Source organism: Rhinatrema bivittatum, chromosome 7 (genome assembly GCF_901001135.1).
Source record: "Rhinatrema bivittatum chromosome 7, aRhiBiv1.1, whole genome shotgun sequence".
NCBI lineage: Eukaryota > Metazoa > Chordata > Amphibia > Gymnophiona > Rhinatrematidae > Rhinatrema > Rhinatrema bivittatum.
Window position 1 is genome coordinate 259,262,234 of NC_042621.1, and position 17,806 is coordinate 259,280,039.

At 44.8% G+C, this 17,806-nt stretch overlaps 1 protein-coding gene across 7 annotated transcripts in view; it reads right to left on the reverse strand.

The window, feature by feature from the left end:
- Window positions 1-10,583, reverse strand: part of R3HCC1L (R3H domain and coiled-coil containing 1 like) — a 141,857-nt gene extending 131,274 nt beyond the window's left edge. For all 7 annotated transcript variants that reach the window (XR_003857892.1, XR_003857893.1, XM_029610126.1 and 4 more), the window contains exon 1: window positions 10,318-10,583. The gene's annotated coding sequence lies outside the window, so the exon portion shown is untranslated. The remainder of the gene's footprint in view (window positions 1-10,317) is intronic.
- Window positions 10,584-17,806: the final 7,223 nt, after the last annotated feature.

Below are 17,806 nucleotides of genomic sequence, written 5' to 3' on the forward strand. Positions count from 1 at the left end.
TACCAATGTAATAACCCCAACACTAACTAATATCATAAACCTATCCCTAACTGAAGAATTAATGCCAGATACACTAAAAGGGGCAATCATTAAGCCAATCAAAAAGAAAAATAGTGACCCATTAATCCTCATTAACTCCGCCCAGTCTCAAACCTCCCATTATTAGCTAAACTAATAGAGAAAACAGTACAGAAACAGCTAGCTGAACACCTAGACAATAATAACATACTGTACCCTTCACAACACGGCTTCCGAAAACACTACAGCACTAAGACATTACTTCTCTCACTAACAGACAACATACTAAGAGGTTTTGATAACAGTAAACATTACATTCTTATAATGCTCGACTTATCTGCAGCCTTTGATACAGTAAACCACAAAATACTAATAAAAAGACTTGAAGAAATTGGATTATGTGACAAAACAATAAACTGGTTCAGAGCCTACCTAACCAACAGGTTCTTTCAAGTCCAGATAAAAAACACATTATCAGAAAAATTTAAACTTAAAACAGGAGTACCTCAGGGTTCAGCGCTGTCTGCTAACCTCTTTAACATATATATGCTACCCTTATGTCATCTGCTGGCAGGCCTAGGGATAATACATTACATTTACGCAGACGACATTCAATTAATTCTACCAATAGATGACACAATTGAAAAAACATTAAGTCTAGCTAACATGTATCTAGACATAATTAAACAACTACTAAATCAGATGGAACTGGTAATCAACATTGACAAAACTGAATTCTTTCATCTTGAGAGAAAACATACTAAAATCATTCAAACACCGATAACCCTAAGAAATAACCAAAAAATTGAGCTAGCCGAAAAAGTAAGGAATCTGGGAGTAATAATGGACCCAGAAATCAACCTGAAGCAACACATATCTATAAAAGTAAGAGACTTACATTGGTTACCCATCGAATACAGGATAAAATACAAAGCCTTATGCCCCATACACAAACTAATATATGATAAAGAAGCAGACTGGCTAAACACAGCCTTACGAGTACATGTTCCACAAAGAAACCTCCGCTCAGCAAACAAAGCACTACTAACAATCCCTTCAGTAAAGTCAGCAAAATTAACCCAAGTGAGAGAAAGGGCTTTATCATTGGCTGGGCCCATTCTATGGAACACGATGCCCCCCGAACTCATATTACAGAATAATCTCAAAACTTTTAAGAAAAATCTAAAAACATGGCTCTTTAAAAAAACCTTCACTAAAGAGTGTGAAGGGTAGAGAATGAAAGTACAGGGTAATGCAGATGAGAATGAATTTACTCAATCCTACATTTAAGAAGTAATATTTCAAAGCGATAGTAACTCAATAATATACCTGGACTTGACCAACATTACTCAAATAATGATTTTATTTATGAAATTGTAACCGAACTTTATTGGCACCTGTTAGAATGTACGATATCCTACATTTACTTACCTTAGTCTATGTGCCTATTTGTAAACAGTTGCGATGGTATATAACTTAGCGACGGTATAGAAACGTTTTTAAATAAATAAATACCGACAGTGTTAGAGTGGGTTCCTAAAGGGTCTCCATCTCGCAATGCATTAAATAAATCTACCAGATGCGGAGCTAACGTGATGGAGAATGACTTATAATATTTACTGGTGAGCCCATCCAATCCTGGGGCTTTGCCAGATTTGAGGGCTTTAATCGCCTGTTGTACTTCTGTCAGGGAAATGGGATTATCCATCAGCTGTTGTTGTTGAGTAAACAAAACTGGTAGATCGAGGGACTGTAAGTATTGGTCAATTGCTAATTGTGAAATATCCGTGCGAGCGCTGTAGAGAGTGGCATAAAATTGAGTAAAACATTTGCTGATGTCTGCGGTGTTTGTCTGTATAGCTCCCTGAGAATTTTTGATTTTAGCTATACTATTGCGATGAAGTGTCTTTTTAAGTCGACGCACCAGTAGCCTTCCCGCTTTATTGCCGCCTTCGACGTATAGTTGCTTAGTGATGTTTAAAGCGTGTGCAATACGAGCAGCGTCTAGAGTTTGGAGTGCCTGGTGTTCAATGGAAAGCTGTTTAAATAGTGATGGCGTGGGGTTAATCATATGTTGACGAGAAAGGGACCGGATATTTTGGAGAATATGAAACCTTTGTTCTCCTTCTTGTTTCTTGCAATATGATGCTCTGGAAATAAATTCCCCTCTGACAAACGCCTTGGAGCATTCCCAAATTAAAGTAGAAGACGGCCCCGAGGAAGCTTGATTTTGGAAGTATTCCGATAGTAGTTGGTCAACCGCTTTAACATAGTTATCATCATCCAAGAGGCTCTCGTTAAGTCTCCAGTAGTGGGTGCCTCTGTTCACCTCCGGGACAATGAACTCAAGCCACACTGGAGCATGAAAATATGAGTCCACAATCTGGTGTAAAGAGCAGGAAATAGCATAATACTCAATGAATACAGGTAAATACTAGTGCTAGGTGGATTGTCCCCGAAATTTGCCCATAGTCTGCCCAACCTGTCTGGCAGAGCACCCACCCATGAGGGGCATAGGCGTGTGTGCGGGGCGACATGCAGACATCACAGTCCCTAGTGAGCCCCCCCTCCCCGAACACATGTAACAGCAGGATTAAACATGTAGCCTGAAATTAAAGATTATTCAATGAGATAATGATAAGTAGGTACAGACTTCCTGTCTGACAAATAGCTAAACAGGAAACAATAGTAAGTCCAATCTGCATTACGGACGTCATCACTGAAATAAAGAGAAAAATACTGAAGAGATTAATGAAAACCTTGAGAAAGGGAAAACAGTCAGCCTTGTTCATTAAGGGATGATGCCGGTTCACCAGACTGGCGGCGAAGACGTCGACGACCATTTGTCACCCTTTGCCAGCGAGCAACAGTGGCCCTTTTTGGGATACTCGAGTCTTTCAAAGGCAGATTAAAGGAAATTGGAAGGTCCGCAGCTTTAAAAGCCTCAACCGCTTCTTCTAGGGTTTTTACCCTGTAGGTGACACCTTGCGCCAAAAAGGAGAGCCCAAAACGGAAAGTCCATCGATAGCGAATTTGTGCTTCCCTCAGGGTTCGCGTAGCTTCCTGGAGCTCGTAACATTTTTTCAACGTGGTGGGGTCTAGATCCTGAAATATGGTGATGGTTAGGCTTTCCCAGGACCACGTGGGCTGCTTCCGTGTCGCCGCATAGATTTGCGATTTTTGAGGGAAATCTCGGAGGCAAAAAATTATATCCCTAGGTTTATTAGGTACCTTGTTCATTGCGCCCGTTCGATCGCAACAGATGGTGAGCTAGCCGCCGTCTCAGAAGGTGAGGCAGATGAAGCCTCAGCAAGAAAAAAAATGCAGATTTTCCGGGCCACCTCCAGAGTATCCTTATAAAAATTAGTTTTGGGAATGCCCCGGATTCTTAAGTTGTTCCGTCTCGAACGATTTTCAATATCCTCAAGTTTCTCGAGAATCGACTGGTTTTCAGTTTGTAAAGCTTGGCACTGCATGCTGCAAAATGCCATGTTGATTGCCTGCGCTTCTACAGTCTGTTCCAGGTCATCCACCCTATTCCCTAAGGCCGCCATATCTTCCCTGATATCTGCCATGGAGGCCAGTAATTCACTACGGTGCTGGCGAAGATCTGCCCGGATCTCCATAAACCATCCATGGAGCTCATCCCGGCTGATGGTATCGGAGGTAGGTAAAGCGGGCCTTGCTCCGTGGTCGCGTCCCCGCCATCTACGTCAACGGACGTTGCTTCGTCTCTCAGCTCACTCACCAACAAGGGCTCCGGCAGTTGTTTGTGAAAGCCGTAGTGCTTGAGATCCGTTGTTTTTTTTCCTGGCTGCCATGGGAAGTGTTTCAGTGGGCGAGAAATAGCAAAAATTATGTCCTGCTGTAGCTTACTTCATAAAAAATTAGGGTAGAGAGGGCCCAGTATCAGGAGCTCGGAGCTCACACGTCCATCCGCAGTGCATGCTCAACAGCGCCCCCGATTTCTTATGTTTTAAGTCTGTCAATCTGAGTTATTTCATCCTCCAGCTGCACAGCAATTCCATCTAGTTGCTCAGAGTCATCACCAACAAAAATGTTTGACCCCCATCTTCCTCAGTAAAGACCAAGGCAAAATTTTCATTTAATTTTTTTTTGCTATTTCCTTGTCCTCCCTGACCACCCCTTTAATCCCCTCAATCATCTAGTGGCCCAACTGACTCCCTTACTTTTAGCATTTTCTTTAAATTACAGTATGTGAGCCAGGACTGAAAAAATTCCAGGAGCCAGGCTGCCTGGGCACCTAAAATTCAGAACCTGGTGCCAAACAGGAGAGATTCTGGCAGAGCTCGAAAGCGCCTCAGACTGCAAGCTCACAGCTGCATATGCATCCAAGTCCCGTTCTTTGGGTACCCACTCAGCATCATTCCCAACAACAGAAGCATCTGGAACAGGTTGCATGCCACTGCCACCTGCTCAACTCTACTACCGTAGCAGCAGCCACCATCAGTGTCACCCATACCAAACAAAATGTACAAATGCTGCTAGCTCAGAGGCAAGAGATGAGAAAAGTGCCTTTGCTTTTCTTACACCAGCACTAGATGCCTTCTCTGGATTTCTAGTCACCAGTGGCAAACTGGTGATCAGACATATTGCATCTTTATGATTTATACTAAGCTTAAATGAAATGAAGAACCACAGACTGCTCAAGGAAAATTCATGTAAAATATCCTATTGGGAGAGGCTCTCGTATTTTCTGTTGTATTTATTGATCTTAGAAGGAGAAGTGACTACTTACCTGATAATTTCCTTTCCTCTAATAAGGGCAGGGCAGTCCCACCAGTGTGTTATGCACTTCTGCCAGCAGATGGAGACAGAGCAAAAGCTGACATCTGAAGTAATCTGGACCAACCTGTGATAAAAATGAGATAGGTGCCCAGCTATCTCCTGCTCCAACAGGTTAGCCCACAAATCTTCATTGAGAAGATACAGGGCTGCCACTTCCGGAACCTGCATCCTTTCGAAGACTTCAGGGGCAAAAGGACTGAAATCTGCGGAAGGGACGCATTCTCTAGGAAGAACTTCCTCTATAGGGGCGAAAATGCTAGTAGTCGTGAGATCAACCACTTGCCCAAAAGTCCGGGGAACTGGCTTCTTGTCCTCTGGGGTTTCCCGTCATTTATTTGCCATTTTCTCCAAATCACTGCCAAACAAAAACGAACCCTTGAAGGGCAGATTGGACTTTGAAATAGTATTTGCTGACCAGTTGTGTAGCCACAGCTGTCATCTGGCCTCTATCACAGAAACAACTCCTCTGGCGGTTGTGTGAACCAGGACAAAGCCCGCATCAGCTAAGAAGGCAGCCACCTGGTTCTATCAAAGCTCCACTATCGGAAGTGGGTTACCAGATTCTTGAGAAAGACGCAAGGTAGCTTGAACTACCAGAGCACAACAAGAAGCAGTTTGCAAGTTCATTGCTACTGCCTCAAAGGCTTGCTTTAGGTTAGCCTCAATTATCCTATCTTGAACATCCTTAAGAGCTGCACCTCTCTCTACTGGGATGATGATTCATTTTGTGACAGAACACACCAACTCATCCACTTTAGGGAAACGCAACTGCTCTCTGGCCTGCGGATCCAAGTAGTATAGGCACACCCCTCTTTAAAAGACGCCTCTGGCACACTCAATTCTAGATCAATCAGCTCTTGAATCGCATCCAGGAGGGGAAAGAAAAATGAAGCCTTGTATAGGGTGACCAAAATGGAATCCTTCTTGTGCACCCATGAGGAGTCACCCCCAGCCACTCTTAGGATTTTCACTGTCTGAGAGTTCAGACTCAGCAACTCATCCCTATGAAAGAAACGGAAGAATTCTATGTGGCCTCCAAACCGGGGGGAATCTCCACTTCCTCAACTGGAGGGCCACCACCACCATCATCATTGGTGTCTTCTTGATCCATGTGCATCGAACTTTGTCAGGCTGTGCTGTGCCACAGCGCTTGACCGTGGTGGCAGACACAGGAGAACTTTGACTGCTTAGACCTAAACTAGTAGGTACTGTCGACTCAGATGACTGCCCTTGTAGAAAGGTCTGTAAGTCCTGGAAGAATTCCACCCAGGGAAAGGAGACGACTACATTCCAAGCCCCATATGCCCGAACCTGACATCCTATAAGCGAGTTTCCCCTGAAGATTCAGCCAGTGGATCAACAGGAGGAGGGGACACCTGCATCGTGTCGCCCTCAACCCCACTCCCCTCAGATTGAGGAGATGGACCATAGTTGGCCAAATTGGAACGAGGCATTCAGGCAGCGCTAACACAGGTTTGTAGAAAGCTCTGGCTGTATCACCCTGATGTGGCATGCAATACAAATACTTGAGCGCTTAGACTTCTTTACTGCCGTCACCATAGTTGTAATTCACTGAAAGATGTAGGCATGTGCCCAGTTAGATGCACAAAATGCGTGTCCAGGTATCTGCGAATAAAAACACACCCAAACTCGGTGCACAAAAAACGTGCATCCAGATACACGCATTTATTATGGTTGCTCAAATTAGGCACACAAAACGTGCATCTAGGTACACATGCTTAAAAAGAACGCCCAAGCTAGGTGCACAAAATGTGCATCCAGGAAGGAGGATGTCCAACCTGGATGCACAGTCAATGTGTATCCAAAAGAACTGCTCAGACACACATATGCACCTAAAAGGAGACATGGAGGTGGATGGACAATTAGGCATGCAGGCACTCGCTGATAACACACACTAAAAAATGCGTGAACTAACCGCTGCAGCCTACCACGCGCCAAAAAAGAAGCCTCAGTGGGACCTAGCCAAAAGGCTGCTCAACTCGCTGTGCATGAACTGCCTCCACACCTCACAGAACTCCCCAGAGACATGAGTGAGAAAGTTGAACGCCGAGGAAACAGACCGGATAAGAGAAACTCGTTAGTGAGGAGTTTTCCTCTTCTCTCTTTCTTTTTTATTATTTCTTTTATATAAAGTAAAAAGTTTTACTTGAGCTCATCCCTCCCTGGCTGAGAGCAGGAATGGGTCCCGGCTACAGGGGAAGAAAGCAAATGCCTTCAGCACCGAGCCTTTCTTGGCCTACAACCGCAAATTTTTTTTTTTTTAGTCCACACCACCCGAGGCTACCAGAATGAAGGCTCTCTACCGAGGGAGGGACCAAATGGTATCACCTCAGGAGGCAAGTGGTGCTATATAAAATGTCTTGTCTTCTAGATCAGCAATTCTCAACCGGTGAGTCGTGACACACCAGTGTGCTGCCAAGCACTGGCAGGTGTGTCGCGGCTCCCAGTGTCCCACTGCCCCGGTTGTATTTCCCGTTCTCCCTTTTTCCTGCCCCCATGAGCCAATGGGAAGGCTCCTCCCTTCTTCCTGCCCCTGCGGGCCAATTGGAAACCTCCTCCCACCTTCCTGCCTGTTGTAGTAGTAAGAAGGGAGAAAGCCTCCGACTGGCCAGTGGGGCAGGAAGAAGGGCATCCCATAGCAAAGAAGCCTGACCCCGCGAAGCAAGGCCACCATGGGAGCTCATCCTTGTGACGGCGAAGAGGAAAGCCTGACCCCACTGAAGAAAGGCTGCCACGGGAGCTCATCCCCATGGCAGCGAAAAAGAAGGCCCACCGGAATAAAGACACAGCGTAACTGGAGCCCATCTCTGCTGTGAAGGAAGAAGAGGTTTGGCGGTGAAGCCTGGAGCATGCATGTGTGAATGGGAGCCTGAGTGTGGATGTGTGTGTGTGGGTGTGTGTGAATGGGAGCCTGGTTGGGGGGGGGGGGTGAGTGAGAGCTTGTATGTAAGTGAGAGAGCATGTGTGTGATATTGAGACAGAGACTGGTCCGGGAGGTGACTTGTGTGTGTGTGTGTGTGTGTGAGATATTGAGACAGAGACTGGTCCGGGAGATGACTGGTGTGTGTGTGTGTGTATATGTGTGTGTGTGTGTGTGTGTGATATTGAGACAGAGACTGGTCCGGGAGGTGACTGGTGTGTGTGTGTGTGTGTGTGTGTGTGTGTGTGATATTGAGACAGAGACTGGTCCGGGAGGTGACTGGTGTGTGTGTGTGTGTGTGTGTGTGTGTGTGTGAGATATTGAGACAGAGACTGGTCCGGGAGGTGACTGGTGTGTGTGTGTGATATTGAGACAGAGACTGGTCCGGGAGGTGACTGGTGTGTGTGTGTGTGTGTGTGAGATATTGAGACAGAGACTGGTCCGGGAGGTGACTGGTGTGTGTGTGTGATATTGAGACAGAGACTGGTCCGGGAGGCGACTGGTGTGTGTGATTGAGACAGAGACTGGTCCGGGAGGCGACTGGTGTGTGTGTGTGTGTGTGTGTGTGACTGAGACAGAGACTGGTCCGGGAGGCGACTGGTGTGTAAGTATGTATATGTGAGGGAGACAGAGACTGGTCCGGGAGGTGACTGGTGTGTGTGAGTAGATACAGAGAGAGAGACAGACAGCCTGGTCCAGGTGACTGGTGTGTGTGTGTGTGTGATTGAGTGATTGAGAGAGAAATTGGCCCGGCAGGTGACATGTGTGTGAGCATGAGAGAGAGAGAGAGACACACGCACACACACACACAGACTGGTTGTGGGCCCTAAGGAAGAGGACAGTGAGGACAGAGTTTCAGCAGCCACTGTTGCTTCTGGTGTGTGCTTTTGGCCTGCAAGGGAAAGGAGTAGGAGAGTTGCTGGAGAGGGTAAGTAAAGGTGGCTTTTAAAGTTTATTTTTCCTGACTGACTGCCATTTTAATTATTGGGTATTATGTGATGTTTGCTGTTTTGAAATATTTTATTGATATTTGGCCATTTTTTAAATAGTTTTTATGAGTTTTTAATTGTATGTTATTCTGTTCACCAGCTGATTTGTAACATTTATTATTATAGCTTTACGATTATGTCTGTGTGGGGATCTATAGCAGCTTGGCTTATTCTGTTTTCCTAAAAGGAGGTATATTAGTGTTTAGGGCCTGGTTTAATATTTGTAGTGTTGCCTTTTCATAGATAGGGGTTATTACTATTTGACTGTGTTCCATAATACAGATTTAACTTTGTGTGGATTAGTTTGTGTGCATTATTGCAGATCCTGGAATTATGTTAGGTGCTATATTTCTGTTTCCATTTCTCCAGTTTTGTACTGCATGCATGGTTTTCCATTCCAGTTTCTGTCTCCATATTTGTAATTTGTGTTTTTTCTGTACTTGGTGAAGGTCAGTCTGGGTGTGTGATGGAGGTGAAGTAGTTTACTAGCATGTAGGCATTTGTATCAATCTTATTTGTTGTGTTTTCTCAATAGGATATGCATTAGTGGTAAATTACTGTCTTTTCATAAGAGGGCTATTGTGTGCCTGGTAGTAAAGGGAGTTGTTTGTTTTGTTTTTACTGAGATGTCATCAGAACCAGAATATCTTTTTTATATGGTGAGTTGTATGGGTAATGCCCTAGTTCTGCTCTGCACTCACTGTTGGGGGCTGAGGGAATTCTTGTGGATGCAGAGTGTATGTTTATATTTAGCCCCATGACGGTCACATGTTCAGTGAGTCACGCATGTGAGAACCATCTGTCAGGTGTGTCCCGGCCGAAAAAAGGTTGAGAACCACTGTTCTAGATGTCTTCTTTTTCTTTTCCACAGGCTGCTGGAGACAAAGAAAACTGGAGGACTGATATTGGGATGGGACTATATATCTGTGATGTTAGCTTTTGCTCTGTTTCCATCTGTTGGCAGAGGTACATAACTCACTGGTGGGGATTGGCCTGCCTGAATGCAGAGGAAACTAGGGTACCTTTATCTGTATATAATCTGTATTCTTTCAGGAACACCTTTATATTAAAACAGTTGCTCTTGTTTACTGTTCAGTACACATTACATGTTATATTCAGGAGTGCTCCTACTACAGAATCAGTCAAAGAAATATGAAAACTGCCCCTGTAAAGAAACCAACTACTATTAATCCTGGCTAGTCCAGAAACTATGTAAAGGAGACTCTCTGAAGCAGAAACTGGTTTGTTTTGACAGATTCTTTTGTATGTAACAGTAAAGGATTTCTTTATGGTAGACAGCAAGATGCCTGCTTTCATTACTATCTATAATACATGTTTCAATGTAATATAATGTACATGAGAAGTCTCACCAAAAATAAGCAATAAATACTAATTGTGCATATTTGGGCATGATCTTACTATTAATTTTTAGATATGGTCTTGCTGCCCTGCAACTGATCATATAATAAAGTAAAACACAGCTGAGCTGTCAATGATAAGGAGAAGTAGTAAAAACAGTCAAGTCACAGAGATACCTGTGTCTCAGCTATGTGACCATACCTTGGTTGTGGCTGCAGTTATCAGCACAGAAAGAAGTCTGAAGCTGTCCCGTCTGTTCCACTAAACCTCATTTTATCCTCTCCCTGATGGATGGTTGGATGGACGGACAAATGAATGGCTGTTCAGCGAAACCAAGACTGTCAACTAGTTCCACTGGGGTTGCTTGTAATTTCACATCCTTTGGAACCCTGTCATGATGGATAGAGCCCTCTCAACTTTCTCCAAAGCACCATCGATCCACATTTTATTTCAGTGCTGAGGATCCTAAGGATATTAAAAAATACAATCATGTTAAGTCTCTTTGGATGCAAATCTTGCAACTGAAAACAAAGAAACTTTCTTATTGCCATTCTCTGTGCTGCAATAAGAATGCAAGAATCAACCTGAAGAAACAAATAACCTACATTCTTAGTCTCTCTAGTCATCGAAACTACAAAATGCATATTTCAATACATTTGAAAATTCCAGGTAGTGCTATACATCTTTTGAGAGAACAGTTTAAAAAGCAAAATAAAAAAAGGAACATGTTCAAAATGAAAATGTTTATGAAAATGTTCAGATATTCACTTTTCTCTATTTATGACTCCTCCATGCCCCTTTCCCATGTACATAAACTCAACAAAATATTTGACTTTCACAGTTGTAAAACAAAAATGACTTATTTATAGCAGGTGTTCTCCAAGGCAGCAGGATCTAAGTCCTTACAGGTGGGGTGATGGTATCAAACAGAGCACTGGCTGGTAGTGCAGACTTCACAGCTTCCAGGGCTTTCAGCACTTTCTGAGCATACGCAAGCACATCCCATGTCATGGGCAATGCTTTATTTAAGCTACATTAAAAAAAGCCAACTAAAAGAGGAGGCAAGTGTGCTCTGTGAGGACTTACACCTGGTATAAATAAGTAATTTTTGTTTTCTCTGAGAAGAAAGCTGAGTTGCTTAACTGTACCAGGTGTTTTCCAAGGACAGCATCAGCCCTCCCACTTAGTGACATCATCCAATGGAGCCCAGCACGGAAACAATATACCAAAATTTCTATTACTTTGACTGAGCTTCACTGAGCATGCCCACGGCATGCTACTATATCATATGAACATGTGGGGGTCCCTTCAGTCTTGTATTTAGCAAAAATGAATTGAAAAAAAATGGAGAAACCAAATCAACGGGAAGGTAGGCTAGTTTTGTTAGGATTGACATCCTGCTGTCCTAGGAGAATACCTGTTACTAATAAGCAACTCTGCTTCCTCCGAGAAACAGGTCAGCAGTCCTCACACATGGGTAATCCCTAGCTACAGGCTGCTTCCAGCAAAAAAAGGAGCAACAAAAGACAGTGCCAACAGGCATAAGAATACTTTTTTGTTGGCAACAAGCCTTTTTGCATTTTATTCTTAACCTATGAGGGGAAGCCTGGAACAAAACAACAGGCTCTAGGAAAGAAAGAGCTGGGGTCTACACCACAAATTCCAAAGAAAGGATTGGCCAAACCTACTGTTGCATTGGCCATCCCTATTCAGACAGTTATGAGTTTGATGGATTGGTAATATTCATGATAGTTCCTGCACAAATAATGCACTGATAGACTGGATTTAGTTACTTGTCAAAGTAAAGAAAAGCTAAGATGATGCTAAAGGGACTACAAGTCCCAGAATTCCTGGTACTCAGTACCTCAGGAAGCATGAGCCAGAGTAGGTTGGGCCAGAGTTACTCAGCAGGTTTCCCAGGCGCTACAAATGAGGGAGTTCCCCGACATGAAGGAGCTCCAAGTCCAGCAGCAGTCCTACTGTAGATCACATGCAGGGAGATACAGTACAGTGCGCTCCAACCTGTCATTGGATGCGCGTTTTCCCTTACCCTTTATTCAGTAAGGGGCGGAAAACGTGCGTCCAACCCGCCGAACCTAATAGCGCCCTCAACATACAAATGCATGTTGATGGCCCTATTAGGTATGCCCGCGCGATTCAGTAAGTAAAATGTGCAGCCAAGCCGCACATTTTACTTTCAGAAATTAGTGCCTACCCAAAGGTAGGCGCTAATTTATTCGGGCACCGGGAAAGTGCACAGAAAAGCAGTAAAAACTGCTTTTCTTTCTGTGCATCCTCCGACTTAATATCATGGAGATATTAAGTCAGAGGTCCCGAAGGATAAAAAAAAAAAAAAAAAATTTGAAGTCAGCCGGCGGCTGTCGGGTTGAAAACCGGATGCTCAGTTTTGCCGGCGTCCGGTTTCCGAGCCCGTAGCTGTCAGCGGGCTCAAGAACAGACGCCGGCAAAATTTAGCGTCGGCTATCAAACCCACTGACAGCCGCCGCTCCGGGCCAAAAGGAGGCACTAGGGACGCACTAGTGTCCCTAGCGCCTCCTTTTGCCCATTTCTACTGCCGAACCTAATTTAAATACTTCATCGCACGCACAGGCAAGTGGCCTGTTCGCCCGCTCTCCCGCGGACTTTACTGAATCGGCCTGTTGGAAAGAGAGGAGGAAGGATAAGCAGAGGCAGATGGCAAGCTATCTGCAGACAGAACCTTAACACAGAGTTAAGCATTCCCTGTTTTTCTCTCTATCAAGTAGTTTAGCAAAAAGGGAATTGAAAGGGAATAAGATATAGGTGGGGGACTTCCCTATTGTCAAATTCTGCGCAGAAAATGGCAGAGGAGACGCCGGCATGCCGCAAATGGAGCATGCAAAGATGAAGGTCCCAGTGTGCTGTTTGCGGTGAAAATGAAGGCCCCTGTGTGCTGTGGGACATGCGCTGCTTGCAGCAAAGATGAAGGACCCCCGTGTGTGCCGTGAACGGAATGTGCTTGTTCATGGCGAAGATGAAGGCCCCGGTGAGAGTGAGTGTGTGTGTGTGTGTGTGTGAGAGAGAGAGAGGAGAGGGAGAGGGATGTGAGGGAGGGTGAGAGAGCGGGGAGATGAGAGAGCAGGGGGATGAGCAGGAGGGTGTGAGAGAGAGCATGGGAGGTGAGAGAGGGGGGTGAGTGTGGCTGCCAGAGAGAGGGAGCCTATATGAGGAGGTTGTGAAGGAGTGTCTGTGTGTGTGAGAGATTGGGAGCTCGTGTGTATGTTATGTTTTGTAGGGTTTGGGTGGACCCTTGGACACTGTGGCAGCTGACCATGCCCATTGGGGAAGTCCCGTGAGGGGCCACAGGTCAGGCCCAGCTCTGGACACACAAAAACAGATTATATCTTTTATTAGACAGTTTGTGAAGCCACCAGAGGTGGCGGTAGGAGTAGAAGATGGAGCCCGGCTGGGCTAGTATTCCTCAGGGCACTGGAACAGTGGCTTCTCTGGTAGCAGTGCTGTAGAAAGAAGAACTGAGAATATGAGTACACTGAGATATTCACCGAGTCCCCAGTATGAAGAAGCCCGGAGATAGGAGAGGTGGCCCTCGAGGAGAGAGTACCAGATCACTGGGTACAGAGACTCATTAGCAAGTACTCACGCAGCAGTTCTCCATAGAAGATGGCACTGGTGCTGGAACGGAGGCAGGCCCTCGAGGAGCGAGTACCTGGTTCCAGGGAAACAGCTCTGAGGAGTGGATGATAGTAGTACTCGCTGATGGTGTCTGTAGCGAATTCTTCCAAGTAGAAGAGGAGATGGACACAGGTAGCGAGTCAGGGAACATGGGCACTCGAGGAGCGAGTACCGGTTCCCGATAGCGACCTGAAAGAAGCGGAGAGGCCCCCGAGGAGCGGGTACCTCGTTAACAGCAAAGAGTCCAAATAGAAGTTGGAGGCAGAGTAGCTGGGTACGGAGAGCGAATTCCATCCATAGGAATTCCCTTGCTAACTCAAAGGCTAGCAATAAACAACAGGCTTAAATATCCAGGCAGCGTGATGTCATCACAGGGGGACGCCCCTGAGGTTCCCGCCATAGAGTAAATAAGAATGAGGGACATGCGGCGCGCGCGCCCTAAGGTACCTGAGGAGCATGGCAGGTACCTGAGGAGCATGGCAGGAGGCAGCGCCCAAGCTGGTCCGGGGACACTGGAGAGGACGACGGGAGGACGCCGTGGCAGCCAGACGTCCACAGGGAGCAGGAGTCGTCGCAGAAAAAGAAAGGCTGGCGGAGTGAAGCCGTCGGGCAGCGACGGTTGCAACAGTGTATGAAAAAGGGATCGTGTGTATGTGAGTGTGCTAGCCTGTGTGAAGGGAGTGTTTATGTGTGAGAGTGAGACAGTCTATGTGAAGGGGTGCATGAGAGAGAGAGACACATAGGTAGCCTGTGTGAGGACGTATGTGTGAGAGAGAAAGGGAGCTTGTGTGGGTGTGTATGCAAGAGAGAGGGACCCTGTATGAGGGGATGTGTATGTGTACTAGAGAGAGGGAGCATGTGTGTGAAAGAGGGAGGGACAGAGGGAGCCTGTGTGAGGGGCAGTACTGAGAACGGGGTCAAACTCTGGGACTGGCGATAGAGTGGAAGGGGATGAGCCTAGAGGTGGAGGGGAGAGATACTGGCAGCTGGAGGAGTTGGGGCCTGAGGGCGCAAAGTGGCCAGGGGAGTAGGGAAAGCGAGTGGAAGGGACACTCTTACAGTGAATTTCTAGGGAAATTCAGCTCACAATATTTAAAATTCTGCATCTCTAAGTAATAACTTGTTTTCTGTATTAATTTAAAATGTAATTACTTAAGACTGTCATTGTGTTATTTTGACCAATATAAAGTTTACAGAATTTTAAGTTTTTGTGCAGAGAATTCCCTCAGGAGTAACTATTGAGTGATGAGAGCCGAACCCTGCCCTGCATGAATGTTTTGGCTGTAGTAATGGAACTCCTGTTATGTTTGAACTTGGTTTGTGGGCCCTTGGGTCATTGAGAGAGCTGACTCCATCCACAGGGAGGAGCCCTGTGGGGACTCTCCATGACAGGCAGGGTCTCAGCAGAGAAGAGGGGTCAGAAGGGATATCCATGGATATCGCCACTGCAGAGTTGTCTGTAGAGTTGTACTTGTAACACCAGGAATACCGAGCACCTGACTCATTGCATTCTGCAGGGGAGGGCTCTTTTGGCACTTTGTCCTCAGGCAATGGGTCACGGACCAGTACTGCTGCTGCAGGGGCTTAGAACCTGAGGATGATCGAGGGGTTAAAGGGGCACTTAGAGAAGATAAGGCCATCGCGGAAAGATTAAATGATTTCTTTTCTTTGGTGTTTACTGAAGAGGATGTTGGGGAGGTACCCGTACTAGAGAAGGTTTTCATGGGTAATGATTCAGATGGACTGAACCAAATCACGGTGAACCTAGAAGATGTGGTAGACCTGATTGATAAACTGAAGAGTAGTAAATCACCTGGACCGGATGGCATACACCCCAGAGTTCTGAAGGAACTAAAAAATGAAATTTCAGACCTATTAGTAAAAATTTGTAACCTATCATAAAAATCATCCATTGTACCTGAAGACTGGAGGATAGCTAATGTAACCCCCATATTTAAAAAGGGCTCCAGGGGAGATCTGGGAAATTCAGACCGGTTAGCCTGACTTCAGTGCCAGGAAAAATAGTGGAAAGTGTTCTAAACATCAAAATCACAGAACATATAGAAAGACATGGTTTAATGGAACAAAGTCAGCATGGCTTTACCCAAGGCAAGTCTTGCTTCACTTTTTTGAAGGAGTTGATAAATATGTGGATAAAGGTGAATCGGTAGATGTAGTGTACTTGGATTTTCAGAAGGCATTTGAAAAAGTTCCTAATGAGAGGCTTTTAGGAAAGGTAAAAAGTCATGGGATAGGTGGCGATGTCCTTTCGTGGATTACAAACTGGCTAAAAGACAGGAAACAGTGAGTAGGATTAAATGGACAATTTTCTCAGTGGAAGGGAGTGGGCAGTGGAGTGCTCAGGGATCTGTACTGGGACCCTTACTTTTCAATATATTTATAAATGATCTGGAAAGAAATATGACGAGTTAGGTAATCAAATTTGCAGATGATACAAAATTGTTCAGCGTAATTAAATCACAAGCAGATTGTGATAAATTGCAGGAAGACCTTGTAAGGCTGGAAAACTGGGCATCTAAATGGCAGATGAAATTTAATGTGGACAAGTGCAAGGTGATGCATATAGGGAAAAATAACCGATGCTATAGTTACACAATGTTAGGTTCCATATTAGGTGCTACTACCCAAGAAAGAGATCTAGGCGTCATAGTGGATAAACAGCCTCTTCCAGCTATACCCCTCTCATATGCATCTACTACTTTCTCCTCACACACACGCAACCTAGGTGTCCTCATTGATAACCATCTCACCTTCAAACCATTTATTAACTCTATCATAAAGGACTGCTATTTTAAGCTACAAACGGATAAAGAAACTCAGACCATTGCTACACTTTTCCGATTTTTGTACAGTGCTTCAGTCTATTATCCTTTCCAAAATAGACTACTGTAACGCCCTCCTCCTTGATATCCCCTCAACGCACACCAAACCATTACAACTATTGCAAAACGCTGCTGCACGCATTCTAGCAAACTCTAAAAAAAGGGACCACATTACGCCCACGCTTATCGAGCTACATTGGCTCCCAATACCGTCACGAATACTTTACAAAGCACTCTCTCTCATCCATAAAAGTCTTCTTAATGCAAATCTCAACTGGATCAACCCACCTCTCCTCCCCCGCACCTCCAATAGACCTACTCGCACAGCCCTCCAAGGAACCGTCTGTACTCAGTCAATCAAATCCATCAAACTCTCCTCCACTATGAACAGAGCATTTTCCCTTGCTGGCCCCTCTTTATGGAATTCTCTTCCTCCAGATATACGTATTGAGACCTCCACTCCCAAATTCAAAAAAAAACTTAAAACTTGGTTGTTCCGACAAGCTTATCCCCTTTCCCCTCCCCCCCTTAAAATACCTAGCAGCAACCGAGTAGAAATTGAGTTTTTGACCTGTTACCGCCTCCATCGATTATGATTAAGAATGCATCAAGAATGTTGACCCTCGAACATTGTATTTTCGTGTATTATAGTTGTCTTACTCTGTTATGCCTCGTAGCATTACTTATAGTTCCTGTTAATGTATTTACATACAATACCCTATTTTATTTATTTAGTCCCTAGTCCTATTACATATCAAATTGTTAACTCACTCTTCCCTATACTTTTCATTTGTTGCTTGTTTTTCGACTGTTATTTCTAAGGGCCCTGCCCTAATGTTATTGTTTTAATGTAAACTGATACGATGTGCAAACGGCTATCGGTATAAAAGAGATTTTAAATAAATAAATAAATAAATAACACATTGAAATCATCGGTTCAGTGTGCTGAGGCAGTCAAAAAAGCAAACAGAATGTTGGGAATTATTAGAAAGGGAATGGTGAATAAAACGGAAAATGTCATAATGCCCCTATTGCTCCATGGTGATATCGCACCTTGAATATTGTGTACAATTCTGGTCGCCGCATCTAAAAAAAAAAAAAAAGATATAATTGTGATGGAGAAGGTACAGAGAAGGGCTACCAAAATGATAAAGGGAATGGATCAGCTCCCCTAT